General features: G+C 35.2%; 1 pseudogene; it reads left to right on the forward strand.

The window, feature by feature from the left end:
* LOC109052319 overlaps positions 1-16487 on the forward strand; it is a 73108-nt pseudogene that overhangs the window by 24584 nt on the left and 32037 nt on the right.

Here is a 16487-nt window from a genome sequence, read left to right on the forward strand (position 1 = left end):
CTATTATTAGTAATAGAAAGACAAATGGCAGATTTATTAATAAGAATTCAATCAGTTCATTAAAAGCAATGATTTTGTTTTTCACAAATCTGACATTAATCTTTTTCTGATGAATATTCCAAGGAGAGTTTAATGAAGAACAGCTTAACTTTTGGTTAATTTCTTGCACATATCTATGGCTTCTAAAATCTTGAAATATATGGCATCAAAGACCACTTTTAAGAACGTTTGTGTTTGTGAAAGTACATCTCATTCCCATAAATGAATTCTGTATGGGAAAATCTCAGATTTTTTTCTTCTGCAGAATAAAGAAAGTTATACATGTTTGGAATGACATGATGGTGATTAGGGATGAACTGTCCTTTAAAAAAAGTAATAAAAGATCAATTTTGATGACTTTTTGATGACTTCAAGGAGCCTACCATCCAACTCAACACCTAACTAATGCCCCAGTAAAACAAACACGCACATACTTTTAGAAAATCAGCTGTGGTCTTTTTTAGGATGAGTAGAACATACAGGCTCAAGAGATGGAGAATGATCATTGTCTTTTGCCATATCCAGGCTCAACATGCCGCAGCGATGTCCAAGCTCTTGTCTTCTCGTTCCCATGAGCTCTGCCTTAATAGATGAACCCTGTCAGGACAGTCCAAAGAAACAAACACTTTTCAGCCACACTGCTCTCTCCCTGTGCTGTGGCTTATTCCTTGTTATAGATCGATATGTTTTGATGGATTCTCACTCTAGAGACGGATATTGTGTGCACTGCCATTACGGAACTGGATCAGTAAGAGGGCAGTTAGCCCTACAGGGTCCGACTCTTTCCTGTGCCTTTGGCTTCACTCGCGCAAACTGTTATCTGTCTGATTACAAGTAATCTTTCAGCGTTTCCTCCGCTGGGCTGCTCCCTCCGTTCTTATTATTAGGAAGAGGAATGGGATGGGTGGTGGGTTAGGAAAAGAAAATGGTAATTTAATCACAAAAGCCCGATCAAGAAGGTGCATGTTAAGGTAAACGTGTTATGCACTAAAGGTTCTTTTGGGACATGTACAGTATGTTCAGTATTGATTCTGTTAAAATTTGTATTTTTAATGATTTGTCTCTTTTAATCGTACCTCATTTTAAATTTTTTTTTTTTAAATTTAATAATGAAGAATAATTGCATTTCACAGATTTATTCCAAGTTTTTCCATGGTATTGTTTGCATTATCTTGAAGTACTATTTAAACTATGGAACGTTAATATAGTTATCATTCTGTATGACTTTATGGTAAAACTTTAGCATAGGGACAGATTCTCAGTGTTATTACATATTGGCTGTTTATTAGTACTTATAAAGCACTTATTCTGCATGACCATATTCTACATTCCTAATCCTACCCAATACATAAATTTAACAACTACCTTACTAACTATTAATAAACAGCAAATTAGGAGTTTATTAGGAGTTTATCAAAAACATTGCGAAAACTGTTAGTGTATTTATTACAAATATGCTGCAATATCTTTGAAACTGTATTTTGTGCATGTAAATGGACATTTAGGAGCAGCGCGAGGTGGTAGCGTGATTTAAACATCCCAAGGGTATTTTGAGTGAGGAGTTCAGACCATTTGAAAGTGTGTTTTGATCCTGGGGGATCCCATTTCACAGACACGCTGGGGTTCAGATCAGTTTGTCAGCCGCCTTTGTCTCTTAGAGAGAGGGCTGATGGGGAAAATGGTGTGAGCTATTAGTGAACCTAACACAAAAAAAAAAAAAAGAAAGAGAGATGAAGCGGTTTTCATGCTGAGTCAAGGAGTATATGGCCCTCCCATGATTCCTGACACAGACATTTTGCTGGACACAGCATAGTAGTTTGTACTCCTTGGCTAAAGCCCATGAAATTATAACAATTGAAGTTGTATTTTATCACAGTTAGATTCTTTGTATGCGGGTGTTTTTGTGGATGCATTGTGGAAGTCTGTTCTCATCATGTTCTCACAGGTGCCTGTGCAGTAACCACTGACTGCATTTTTAAATTTGCGATCTCCTAGAGTCCTGAAATAAACAACATGTAAAATGCCGGGTCTTAGAGGTTCTCCTTAATTTACCCCTTCATTTATAGATTGAAACAGTCTGTGCCATAAATATATTATACTCTTATATTTGCTTAACCCCCTGGAGTCGAATACATCGGTTTGTCAAAGATATGACAAAGCCTGAGCTCAGTATACACAGTATACACATCTTGTGGAAAACAGAGGCAAAGCAGGCAATGGCATTCACTTTGAGACTGAGATGAGATGCTGGCAGATAATCTTTGATTTTGTGCCTCAAATAAACGACATCACACACACACTTAAAACAGCAAGATTAAGCATATGTCACAAAGCTTTGTCAGAAGAGTCTTTGTTGTCATCCTTTGAGTGGTTAATTGATTTTTCTTTCTTTCTTTCTTTCTTTTTTCGGCATTCTTTTTATGCCAGTGTTGTGAATGAAATGTCAAATGACATCTCTAAGTATGTTCTATAGGAAGTGTTTGAATTTTTTTTTTGTGTGTTTGTTTTTCCATTTAGATGGAGAAAGAATATTTAATGTTGTTTATGCTGATTATCATTTGATTCAAAATGTTTGTTGTGAATGAAATGTTAAAGCAATGAGTAAACGTTGTCTTATCATACAGAAATCAAATGCACCAGTGAACTACTTTCAGTTCAAAAGGTTTCTAGAACCTCCCATCCTGAAACAAACAAAAACAAAACTAATGTCTGAATAATTGCACTTCATATCTTTTATTGTCATTCTATGATTTTTTTAAACTGGAAGACAAAAATAAATCAAATTAAATAAAAACATAAATAAAATTATTTAAAAAAAGAAAATCACCGAGATACTGCACATCATACATAAAATAAATAAATAAATAAATAAATAATAAATAAATAAATAAATAAAAAACTTGTTAAACTTCCTGTTTGTTCTCTCTTTCAGTCTCTGCTGGTTGCTCAGCAGCTGGCGTCAGCAGTTAGTGGAGTGATGTCCGGAGGGGCACCTGGTCTGAACCAGCCCATTCTGATCCCCTTTAATGCTGGCGGGCATCTGGGTGGACAGCAGGGCCTGGTTCTCTCTCTGCCCACTGCTGCCAACATACAGGGCCTGGTGGCAGCCGCTGCTGCTGGTGGCATCATGACGCTCCCCCTACAGAATCTGCAAGGTATGAATCCATAGTGAAAAATAATTGGTGTAGTTACAATTTTAACACATTGAATTAAATTTGAAACTTTGAAGTAGAAGTAGAAAAACTGAAATAGTATTTTCATGTAAAAAAGTTCTTCAATAATCTTTGTATTATTTACCAGCTACAAAAAAACCTTTTTATAGTGTAGTGTATCAGTATTAAAAAATGGTCAGAATTTTTGAGAATGTAAATTCTAATAATTTTTTAATGTTACTATGGTCCTTGTCTAAGTACTTGCATTGTAATGTAATTCTGACTTTAATTCTGACTTCTGTAAATACGTGTACATATGATGTATGAGGACTGTAAAGAGCATGAAAACAAAGCCCAAACCTGAACATTTTAGGCAATTAGAAATCCCAGCCAGGACATGTCTGGGAAAGAGGTTAGTCACCCTATTATAATTTGCAAATACAGTACATAATGTTAATATGGTCTTGTCTCGCTTGTGGTCTTTTTACTTTGAACTCCAAATTCCTGGCAAAGTTTGAATCTCGGGTCATACACATTATTATCATTGTTGTTATTTTTGAATATTTAAATCTATAAACTAAATGAAATAGCTGTTATAAATTGTGTTCAAAGCACCATCATATATTTTAAAAGCCAAATTCTACAAGGAGAAATCATAAAAGCATTCTTTATTATACAGCATTCAGTCTTCAACAGTTTGTTTGTGTTTTTGGGACTTGTGAAAGTGGTGCCATCTCATAGTAGCATCACCCCATCTAAACAGCACGAGTTTTAAAGGCGTACCTACGGAAAGTGCTTGAAAAGGCAGAGGACAGGAGGATCAGAATGATATAGGTGGGGAAAGTAGTTCACATTCATTACAGGTCAGCGTTTTGCAACGAAGCGCAAAAGAGCACTTTAAGGCTCTTTCTTCTTTCAGTAGGAAAATTCACTAGCATGCTTGTGTCTTCTCCTCTTTACCTCTGTCTCCCCCCTCCTCTTTGCTTCCGTCCACGAGTCCATACTTCTCCTTGCCTTTTAAACTTTAATGCACAAATGTTCTCTTTTGATCATAGTTGTAAATGGTTTTCATTTTAATGTTTAAAACATTGTCTCTTTTATACCATTAGATTGAGGGGTTGAAGGGGGAAACCATCAGTCATAAATCTTAGATGAGGTGCCTTCTCTAATGCCTGACTAAAAAATAGGTTATAAATTTGAGTGCATGTAAAATAGCACGTTTTCCTTTTTTGGAGGAGGAGGAGGACGTAGATTAAAATAATGCATGGCAGGAAATAGGTTGTCCCAAAGAGATGGATGGACGGGTGGCTAAAATAGTGGGAAGAAGAAGTCTCTAATGGACACAAACATGCATAAATAACAACATGCATCAAAGCACGTCTAGGCTTTTAATAAACACTCACAAGGGCTAAATAAATATCAAAAAATTCCCAGAATTCCCTCAGTCACGATAATGTGCCTATGGGGCTTGCTTCACATTTTGAAGACTCACTAAAATGGACCCTAGAAAGACGTTCTATTTTGGAGTGAATTTGAATGCTCCATTAATTGTCTGTCTTAAACTTCTAGCGTTTTAACTGGACATATATGCTTGTTCAGCAACAGTGATGAACAAGTCTTTTTTTCATCTAAATTAGTTTTTTTTTTTTTTAAGTGAGGCTATATTGAAAATCTAGAATAAGGAATCTAATTTAAACTTGGCTTAAAAAAAGTAGTAGTATTTAAGTAAGTTTTAGTAAAACTATATTTTTACATTTTTATTTTGTCGCATCGTGTTGCTATAATATTTAGGTAAAAAAAATGCAATATAAAATATTAATAAAAAGTGATTGTTTAATAAATTGTTTAATATTTATAATTTTGCACAAAAGGAGCACAAACCAAATAATAGGACATTCTGACATTTACCTTTTTTTTTTTTTGCTAACATTTAAAAAAAAAAGTTTTTGATAAATAAAATAAAATAAAATAAAATAAAATAAAATAAAATAAAATAAAATAAATAACCAGTTTGAGTTAAATTCTTATCCAGGTAATATAATTTGCAATAAAGAGTAAAACTGGTCTGACACTTTTCAACCCCACTATCCTGGAATAATTCACCAACAAATGATTAATGTTGTTCCAAACTTCTACAACTTTCTTCTATGAAACATTTGGAAAAAAAGTTTCAGTATTTTTATTTATTTATTTATTTATTTTTACCTCCATACAGTTAGTCAGTAGGGTCCAGTGTTGTTTGGATCTCAACATTCTTCTATGTTCTATGTTCATTCTATGTTCCACAGAAGAAAAAAGTCATACAGGTTTGGAACAAAATTACAGTGAGTTCATTTTTGGGAGAACTGTCCCTTTAAATACTTCTTTGCACTCAAATTGTGAACATTGACATTGTATTTACCTGTGGTGCAAACAGAAAAGTGCTCATCCTAAAAAATACCCAGCGATAAACTAGTGTGACTTATTCTGACTAGGCCTCTCAGTTTTAGATTCAGAACCTGAGGGATTCTCTAAGGGTGTAGTGTCACGGGTGCCATGTGACATTAAATGATTTGACTGTGTCTGCTTTCCCTACAGCCAGTTACACAGTCCCACAATCCCCCAATACTATCCCTATCATCCCCCCCCATTGATGGAGAGCTGCTGGCACAGCACTTCTGCCAGACAGTCTTAGTTGAGCAGTGAGCTCAGCCCCGCAGGCCTGATTAATCACAACCTGGAGAGATCTCCACCTCAAGCACCAAAAAAGACACATAGATCAGTGTGCTTGTGTAGTATGTTCTAATTAACTCAAGATCAAACACTCGGCTCTGTTCAAGGAAAGTGAAGGAGACGGCCACTTTCATGAGTTCTAATAGAAAAGTCAAACTAATGAAATTCAAATAAGATCAAATATGTCGCTTGTGTCAGGGTTGAGAATTCAATTAAAACGTGTGAATTATAAAAAAAACAACAACAATGTACTAAAAAGTCATTTATGATGTCATTGTCTTGTGAATGCAATGTGTTACACATCAATTCCATTCTACCGTTTGACCCATTATTAGAGCAAGATACCAATTATTTGTGCATTATTGCATGATTAAACAAAGACATTAGAGTCCTGATGACATTATGCTTAGTTATATATTACTGAATAGGGATGGGAGTTGTAAAGAATGGTAACATAAGGTTTTTAATAGCTAATTTTAACAAAAATTAATGAATACTGTAACAAATATATTGACCATTGTTAGTTAATGTTAGTTGATGCATTCACTTATGTTAACTAATAGGACCTTATTTGAAAAAGTTCCCTAAAGGATTTAGTGATACAGGTTCTAATTACTCTTAACGACTGTGGTTCCTTAAATGTTTCATTTAAACATTTTAAAAAAAATTGCTAACATGCTTAAAGGGATACTCCACCCCAAAATGAAAATTGTCATTCTTAAAGGGATACTCCACCCCAAAATGAAAATTGTCATTAATCACTTACCCCCATGTCGTTCCAAAACTGTAAAAGCTTTGTTCATCTTCAGAAAACTTCTTCGCTTACAAAAAGTTTTCCCGTCACGTCATATACCCAGATTACACGTCTGATGGCAGATGGAGTATTCTGACGATGCTTTCAAACCTTTTATGGACCTTGACACTGTTATTTACTTGGCAGTCTATGGAACAGTCACAGGCCTCCCAGTTTTCATCCAAAATATCTTAAATTGTGTTCTGAAGACGAACTAAGCTTTTACGGGTTTGGAACGACATGGGGGTAAGTGATTAATGACAAAATTTTCATTTTTGGGGTGTGGAGTATCCCTTTAACATTTTTGTAAATGTGCCAGAATTATTTGATTTTATTGTCTGACGAAGAGCCTGTTAGCTCGAAACGTTACCTTGTGTGAAGTCCATTATTAAATTGTTTTGCATTTTTAGAGCTTATGGTGTGCCAAATTTTGTTTGTTTTTTTATTAATTTCTTTTTTTAAGCAACCAATTTAGAGCTTTTTTTTGCTGTTGATGTGCATGCTTTGGTTCTGTCTTTATTCATCTATGAATACTCATTAATTAGTTGTCTTTGATAGCTGACCAAAAATGAAAATTCATTCATTATTTACTCAACCTAATGTAGTTCCAAACTTGTAGGATTTATGTGCAACTTATTTTTTAATCTACATAATGGAAGTCATCTTTTTATGTGTTCTGCAGGAGAAAATAAGTCATACAGTTTTAGAGTGACATAAGCGTGAGTAAATGATGACAGAATTTTTATATTTGGGTGAATTAACCCTTTAATGTGAAAAATAATTTGATCACTTTTAAGAATAAGAAAAAGTACTTGTATTGCTCCTAGGGCCCTTTATAACATCATAGCTCACCTTTTCCAAATTAGGAGATGTCTGTGCCTCGCTGTGACTGTCCACGTGAGTGTGCGGAGCAGAAGGCTCAGTGGTGCGTGTGCAAACCCGCCACTGCGTCTCTGCACTGATGAATGGTCGTCACAGCGATGGGGCAGCTTCATGAAGTTCGGTACGGTCGTCTAAATAAAAGCCTGCACTTGCGTTACTCTGTGCTCATTTTAAACCCTGGCGCCGCTGTAGCTTGTTATTTTGTCAGGAAGATTAATGTCTGGACATGTCAAGTAAAGAAAGTGAATTCCCTCTTGAACACTATGTGTACAATTCCAACTACAACTTGAATAGAATAAGAATCAGCCTCATGTTGTTTGTCCATCAGACTGTAAACATGGTGTTAGGAATGGAATTAATCATATATATATTTAGAAATGTTGTATGTTTAGAAAAAAAGTTTGGATTGGAAATTATAATATGAATATATATGAAGTAGGGTGGTGTTTAAAAAAAAAAAAACCTTGCAAAATGAAAGTGTGTTTGCTTGACACTGTGACATTTCTTTATGCCACAAATAACATCGTTTGATTTCATTTGACTTGATATGAGACTTAATGATATGATTTCACTGCTTTGAAAATTACAAATCCCTCTGTTGTGCGTTCCTACCAAATTCTGTCTCATAACAAACCAAATGACAGAATGTGCCTCTCCTTATATCAAAGTGTCTTTCAATAAGCTGCAGAACGAAAATAACATCTACGTGGTTGCTCATCAGATCAGAAAGCCTCAAAACAGGCCTTTTGCAAAAAAAACATAAGGGTAACCCTCAGATCATGAAATAACTGTCTTTTCATGACCTATGAAAAGGCTTTTTGGAAACATCCTTGTAATACACCATATTTTCCCTAAAGAGATGTAAAGCAAATGCAATGAAAGATCAGTGCTACATTGTCAGCCTACTTTGAGTTAATGCAGAACAAATGTATACTTGGCCTCTTTCATATTCATATTGTAAGCTGCCTGATCGAGAACATCAGAACCTGCAGGCGTAGCGCATACCAGGGAAGGAATAGTGCGCGAGAGTTCGCGTTCCCTTTGCAGGAAACATAAAACGGTACTCAGGGATGAGGAGTAATTGCCTGAGTCTCCTCCACGCTCGTAGGCTAATGAGGAACCAAGTTGGCTCTAATCACAACATTGCTCCTCTGTCTCAATGAAAGAGCAGTTGTAGTCTCACAGGAATCCCTCTCCTGTCAGACCGGGGCAACTTGACGCTGCTAACTCACTTAGTTTAGCTAAAAGTAGCCAAGTCAAAGAGAAACTCGAAGCCTTTAGGGTGATAAAGTTGCACACAGAAAAAAAGACAATAGAAAGCGCATAATTTGTTAGCGATATGTTTGTAACTAAAGTAACAACAACTGTTACTCTTGTTGTATTAAAAAAAAAAAAAAAACCACAGGTGTAAGTTAATTTGAGAGACTTTTGTTTAGATGTCGAGTCAATACTTGCTAAAGGAAAGTTATCTGCTACAGCAAATGATACCTCTCTAGAGAATGTGGGTTTACAACTCTGACAAGATGATAAAAACTGCTTTAACTAGAGGATTGAAATGAAGTGAAATTAAAAATCTTTTTTTTTAAGAAGAAAAAAAAAAGTACAACACATGCATATCTTTTAACACCTTTTTTATGACCCTTGAAGACACTTTAAGAAACTTAAAGCTCCATTAAGTGGTAATTGAGTGAACTGTCCGTGGTGCTGAACTGCACTTGTTCATTCACTATGTAGCTAGACATGACAACAGTGATATTCCATTACAAGGTAAACGTAGATAATAGGGGTTAAGGGGCTTCAAGTAACCTGGATTTGTGTTTTAATATTCTGCCACCAAAAATACCATTTTGATTACTATGTTTAAGTAGCATGACAGACTAAATAGGTTCAAATTAATTAAAAAGTTTGTGATTGGTAAAATTTGTTACATTTTTGTCTTATGTTTAAATCTTTTATGCTCACCAAGGCTATATTTGATCAAAAATTACAGTTAAAACTAATGTTGTGAAATGTGATTACAATCTAAAATAATATTTTCCTGTTTTATAATATACAGTATTTAAACTGTAATTTATTTCTGTGATGGCAAAGCTGAATTTTTAGCAGCCATTTGCTCCAGTCTTCAAATTCCATATAATCCTTCAGAATTCCTTCTATATGCTGATCTGCTGCTCAAGAAACATTTATTAATCATTATCGGTGTTAACTTTTGAACTTTGTTTATTTTATTTTTTTTTTCAGGATGAAAATGAATATTAACTTTTTCAGATTTTTTTCAGGATGAAAAGTAAGCTCAACAGCATTTATTTGAAACCAAATCTTTTGTAACATTATAAAAGCATACCACTGATGCTCTCCATGGGGCTTGACTTGTTTTAAACCCTTTATTATAAAATTGGACATTATCTCTCTATCGCTTGGTTTAACTTAAAATACTGTATTCCCAGCATGACTTCAACACCGTCCTTTGTTTTAAGTTTGAGGCAGTTGTAAGACGATTCATAGGGAGTGAGTCGTATTAAATAAAATAAGAGTAATAAAATTGCTGGCACCCTCATACATTTCAAAGCTAATGTGACTAGCAATGCACTAGCAGCACCTGCACACAGACTTGCTGTGGTAATTTGATTGATTTGTTGTGACAGCAGTTGGGACATGGGTGAGAGGTGAGAGGTGGTGTGAGTGTGTGTGTGTGTGTGTGTATGTTTTAGGGTGGTTACACCACATGTTCTCCAGGAAGAGACAAAGATTCTCATCTGCCGTTTGCTTCGGATATTGTTTTTTCTTTTCTTTCCTACTGAGTGTGATGCAGGGTGACTGAATGTGACAGTGGCTTAGACACAAAAATAACACAAATCATAATGTACACATATGCTGTGAGGTTGGCCCACACATATCCAGGCGCTCAAACAGAAAGCACCTCACGTCACAAATGTTAGACATCATTGCACAAAGTGCAAATACATTTTACCACATCACACACAAATGACATGTTAGCGTGTGACTTTGCAGGTTCTTTTTTTCCTGCCAGAATCACTTAAAATGATGTGCGTAAAACAATGTAATTTTAGCAGTTAATTTAAAGTTTCTATTATCAAAAAATTTATCACAGTTTTCACAAAAATATTAAACAGCACAAATGTTTTCAACATTGATAATAATAAGAACCAAATCAGCATTTTAGAATGATTTCTGAAGGATGATATGACACTGAAGAATAAATCAAGGGCTACTGAAATTTCAGTTTTGCCATCACAGGAATAAATTATAATTTAAATTATATTAAAATAGAAAGATGTTTTAAATTGTAAATTATAATTTTACTGTATTTTTGATCAAATAAATGCAACCTTGTTTAGCATTAGCGACTTCTTGCAAAAACATGAAAAATGAAAAACACCAAACTTTTTAACAGTAGTCTATATACTGTATGTATACATTGTTTAGTTGTTTTTTAAGTATTTATAAAATTATGAATGCTAGGAGAAAATTAATAACACTACTAAAAGAGTAGAATATGAAAATTACATGAGTCGTGTTAATGATTACATTTTTATGAGCGAATGAAGAGTTTTCCTTAAAGCAAAAAAGGATTGCATTCTTTTAATATTTATATTAATGGAATTTTACATGCATTTACAAGCAAAATAGTACAATGATTATTCCAAACTGTGTTCTTTTATGCAGTTCATAAGTGACACATAATGTCCATCTTCAAGCATCGGCTAAAATACATCTCTTCCATCTTCATCTCTTTATGTTTTCTTTTTATTTATTATACAGTTAACAATAGCAAAAAAGGCCTCTAACATTAGTTTGCTCTATTCTTTTTCTATTCTATCTGTTTTCTTTTTATTTATTATAATAATAAAAAAAAAAAACCACTAGCGTTAAGATAGCACTTGCATATCATTGCTCTCTTGCTGATTTTAATTGCTCCTTTGTCCTCTTTTATAAGTCGCTTTGGATAAAAGTGTCTGCTAAATGACTAAATGTAATGTAAATAATGTCTGTTCATATTTAGCCATAAAAACTGATGATTTCATTTTTTTTTTGCATTTATTAACTATTAATATAATAATTTTAATCATTCTTAATTATTAAAATGATTAATTATTACAATTATTAACTTTAATCCTACTAAACACAATGAGACCTAACTGCATCAGTTGTGCACGTGAAACGTTAAAAGGGCACGGTGTGTCCTTCGGGTGTCAGGTAAAATCGAGCTGTTAATGTTTGACATATTGGTGGCGTTTGTCATCTTGAAATGGCTTCACCAGCTGCCTGTCCTGCCACATACTGTTCTGTCCTGCATGACTGGTGGCATTGTCACTCTGTTTAAACTGTGAAAAGAGGAAAAATCCCCATCCTCTGAGAAGGAGAGAGAGGAAGAGAAATGGAGGGGGGTGTGAAGAAAGATTGGAAAAGACAATAATAATGGTAATCTGATAGGGCTTTGTCCGTTTCAATCGAGGAGGCCACATTGCTTTGGCCCTCCTGTGGTAAAACCAAAAGAGACACACAACAAGACCTGGGATGCACAGCAGCCCCGATATACATTATGCCTCTGTGATTCTGCTGGGGTTTATCCTCCCTCCACTCATCCATGTTCGATACATATTTTATGGTAATTGCATCAGTCTACAAATAATTGGGAAGCGCCAGTAATGTTTTTTAAAGGAGTGAACTGGCAGTTTTCTCTCCCGATGAAGAACTGGTGCACGGAGGCCTGAAATAACTTAAGCCTCTCAAACTGGCATTAAATTAAACCTATCGTTTAGAGCGCGTTCACCGCGCCTCCTCCTAAACCCTGGCTGAGAAAACGGCTGAGACTACAGCTCTCTGGAAGTAGAACATCTGAAGCAAAGCCACATGTTTGTGCTGGTGGAGTCCAGCCCTGTGCCCATGTTCACTCAGATATGTAATGAAAGAGTAGGAGGCTGTTGGAGTAAGGGATATACATACATCCTGCAAACTGCTCAGGACACACTAGACATGGGATTAAAAAAAAAAAAAAGCTTTAAAAGTAATGATGGCAGGAGGTGGAGGAGAAGGAGAAACATAAGAAGTCTGGGAAATATTGGAATGAGAAATTCTATGAAAAAAAGATTATTGTGAGTGTTTCATAAGCCAAAGAAATGTCGTCAAAACTAGATTTATAGATTTTGATTTAGATGTTTTTCTGTGTGAAAGTCTTTACTATGATGCTGTGTTGTGGATGGTTGGAAGGACTGACAATGAGTTGATAATGAGTGTGTGTGTGTGTGTGTGTGTGTGTTGAGGGGGGGCACTTTAATGTTTCAAGGGTTGATTTTCCTTAAAACAAGCAGTTTTCTTTAGTACTTTTTGATTTACGAAATTTACATTAAAAACATTTTAATACTAATTAAAATTATTTCTTAATTCTTACAAAAAAAAAATACAGTTGTCCCTCAGTTGTTAAACACCAAAAAATTTTAATAAAGTTAGCCTACTTGTTTTTCCAAGAAGACTAGTCTCTGAACTGAATTTAAATGCTAAAAAGTGTAAACTGCAATCATATTTTCTATCTATATAGTTTCCTCTCAACAACTATTGTTTTTATTGAAGAACATACAGTTCTTGAAATTTTCGGAAGCACACATTAAATTGTGGCTAGTTAATTCAATATATGTCTCAGTTTGTGTTAATAAACAATCTATGTCATAATTACAGCAGAAATACCAAGAAGAAATATTTTGGCCTGTACCAGTGTGGGTACTTAGAAAAGTAACGGCACATCTCTCCTCAACAATTTATGTGCTGAACTCTAATACTTAGGGCTAGTGGTTTGATAAACCAGATAGGATGGGTTCTGAAGCCCTTGTTTAACCGCTTAAAGCCAAGCCAGTTATTCAGCACAGAGGTACTATATTCCTGTTGTAATTTTCGGTACCTTGTCCCCTATCTTATTAAAATCCTTACATAGACTTCTGAGACATTTCATAGGCTTTCTGTTGTCAAGCTCTGGAAATGGAAATTGATTAGTGATTTACATGGTCAGTGAGAGGAACATGAACTGACGAAACATTGTAAACGAAATATTAGAGTCAGAGCAAGCAGAAGGCGAAAGAGAGATGGTAATCTATGGGGACTGTTATTCCTGTCTGGAAGAACCGGGTAGCGTTTTTACATTTATCTGGGTTCTGCATGACTCGTAATGCTAATGGTAATTTCATGGGAGTGAAACGGAATGAAAATGGGGTTATCACACTCCACTGACAATGTGCGATTGTGCTCTGTCACTGGACCTCGTAAACCATATTTCATTCTTTTGTATGTGTGAAGTGCATGTGTGTGTAATGTGACTTATGGCTGAAACTCCCCTGCAATTTACTGTAGGAACTCAAGGTTTTGGCTGAAACAATTAGACTGAGAGCGAGAGCAAAACGTGTTTGCACGATGGTAAAGAGCTTGTTGTGACCTATATAACCTTCTTGTGTGAGTAAATGGTATTTTATGTAAAAATATGATAATTAGGCTTCTTAATGGATGAAAACAATGAATGTTTGGGCCTTTTGAGTGGCACACATCGCTTTTATTTAATTTTAACTGAAAAATCACACTGCATTTCACCCTCTGCGGAAAGTCAAGTTTGGCATTATTACAGCACCCCGGGAAGTTTTCAAGAAAGTCCAAAAATGCGTAGGTGTTTAAATGAATTTTGCTCTGGCAACGTACGGCTTAAAAGAAGAAACCTTTTGTCGATAAAGTACAGTGAAAACTTCCAAATGAAAACAAGTGTATTGAATGTCCAAAACGATCAATAGCAACCTCACAGCTTATCATTGCTGACTTACAACGGAATCAATAAAAAACCTACACAAATCTAGCTTCGTCATTATTACTGTGCTGTTCAATCAATATCTAAAGAATCAGCCTATCAATACACATCACAGAGCATTTTAATACAGGTGCTATAACTTTCTTTTCCTCTTCGCTTAAGCTTCTGCAGGTATATTAACAATTCAATCCATATGAACCCCGCACAGGTATTTTAATAAGGATCACTATTCAAGCGGATAGTGAGTGACACATGATAAGCGTTTCATTTGTCATTTCATATCAGATGAAAAGCCTAAATATGAGAGGGTCCAGAATTTGACCCTTCGGTCGGGTGAAGGTCTATATCTCAGATAACGCTGCTTGCCCTCCTCTCTCGGAAACACAAGATGCTGTGGTGGTTTTTGACATGGCAGATGGTGCTGAAACCAAGCCTTTTTGGAAGCGACAGACAGGCTAAAAGCTATCTGCGGTTTCTAATTGCCATCTCAGGGCATAATTACCTTAATTAATAGATGTGCTTTCTGGGGAAGGGCTTCAGATTCAAGGGTCTTCTGTAAGTGTTAAGGGGCCCTAAAAGGCCTCAGAGGAAGGCAGGGTGGAGTGTAATGGTCCCTAAGGGCTCCTTGCTGAAAACACAGCAGGCGCATCAGGGTTGGATCATGTAGCTGGTAAGTAGACCACAGACGTGAGAGAAGAGGAGATATCATCACATTAAACTCCTACATCTTTCACAAACAGGGCCAAATGTTGGACACCGCTGGAAGAGAAGTGGAGGGGTTGAGGGCATTGAGACACACTCAATGTGTCATTTTGCCCTCAAACATGGAACTTTTCACCCTCTTTTTTCTTTCCAATTTCTTTTTCATGTCTTTTAATATCTGTTGTTCATTGTCCATCTGTCATTGTTAATTTTATTTTGTATTCTCTGTATTTTTCTCTTAAAAAGGTTTTTACGGTATTCAGAATTGTAATATTGTGTATTTTATTTTGTTATTGCAGAATACCCATAGATACAGAATTTTAGAATTTAGAATTTCCAGGGCATTAAAGGAAAAGCCATTAAAGTTAATAATACTCTAAAAATTCACATACATTATTAAAATTCTATAAAAAGCATTTTTTTTTTTAAGTTTAAAATATTTATTTGGCTAAAAAATTGCAATTGTGAGTGCAGTTTTCTTAAAATAAATAAATAAATAAAAATCGTTATGTAATCAATCATGGAAAAGACATTAATTATTTAATTAATTAATTATAATTTAATTACAATAAATAATAATAATTACTTCAATTTTAATTTATCTATCGGTCTGTCTACATAAATTTTTAAATAAAAAAATGTAAATTGAAAAGTCATTGAATATAACAAAGTTGATGCACTAGTACTTTTTTTTTTGTAAGGCAGTAATTTAAATGTTAAAGAACTATATTTTCTTTTGAAAATTCTCATTCGAGAAATAAAATTTAATAATGTGCTCTTTTTCTTATATTCTCAGAGGAAATGATGATTTTCACTGACAGAAAGTCCAAAAGAGCGGCGTCCACATAATGTGTGCACAGCCTGCATGAATTAGAGTATTTCATCATGATAAATCTCCTCTCTATGAGCCCTACATGAGATATTAGCCATGGCAATTTCTATTTGCTTTCACGGCCTAACCAGATAATATAAAAAAAAATTGGAAAAAGAAACAACTTCCATCAGCTAATATGCTTCCACACATCTCAGACCATATTTCTTTCCTCCTTGTTAGTCTTTCCCTCCATCTTTTTTTTTCTTCAACGATTTCCACCCCCTTCTTCTTCCTCCTTCTCCTCCTCCTACCCATCATGCCCGTTGTCGGTGTCCTGCACAAGCGAGAGACGCGCGTGTACGTCTGGGCCGCATACATTTGCTCTGATGATGTATTGTCCTGCTGAGGAGTTTCATTTACTGTGGCTGGCCTCTGCTGAACCTGTTGCTAGTCACTGAGCACGATAAGCGCATAAGTAGCACACCACTTCATTCATCATGTATCCCTCAGACCACTCAAATACCTCATAGTCCATGCAGGAGAGAAACTACTAAACCGGCAGAAAGGATCACAGTGCTTTTCTCAAAA

Source organism: Cyprinus carpio, chromosome A24 (assembly GCF_018340385.1).
Source record: "Cyprinus carpio isolate SPL01 chromosome A24, ASM1834038v1, whole genome shotgun sequence".
Classification (NCBI taxonomy): domain Eukaryota; kingdom Metazoa; phylum Chordata; class Actinopteri; order Cypriniformes; family Cyprinidae; genus Cyprinus; species Cyprinus carpio.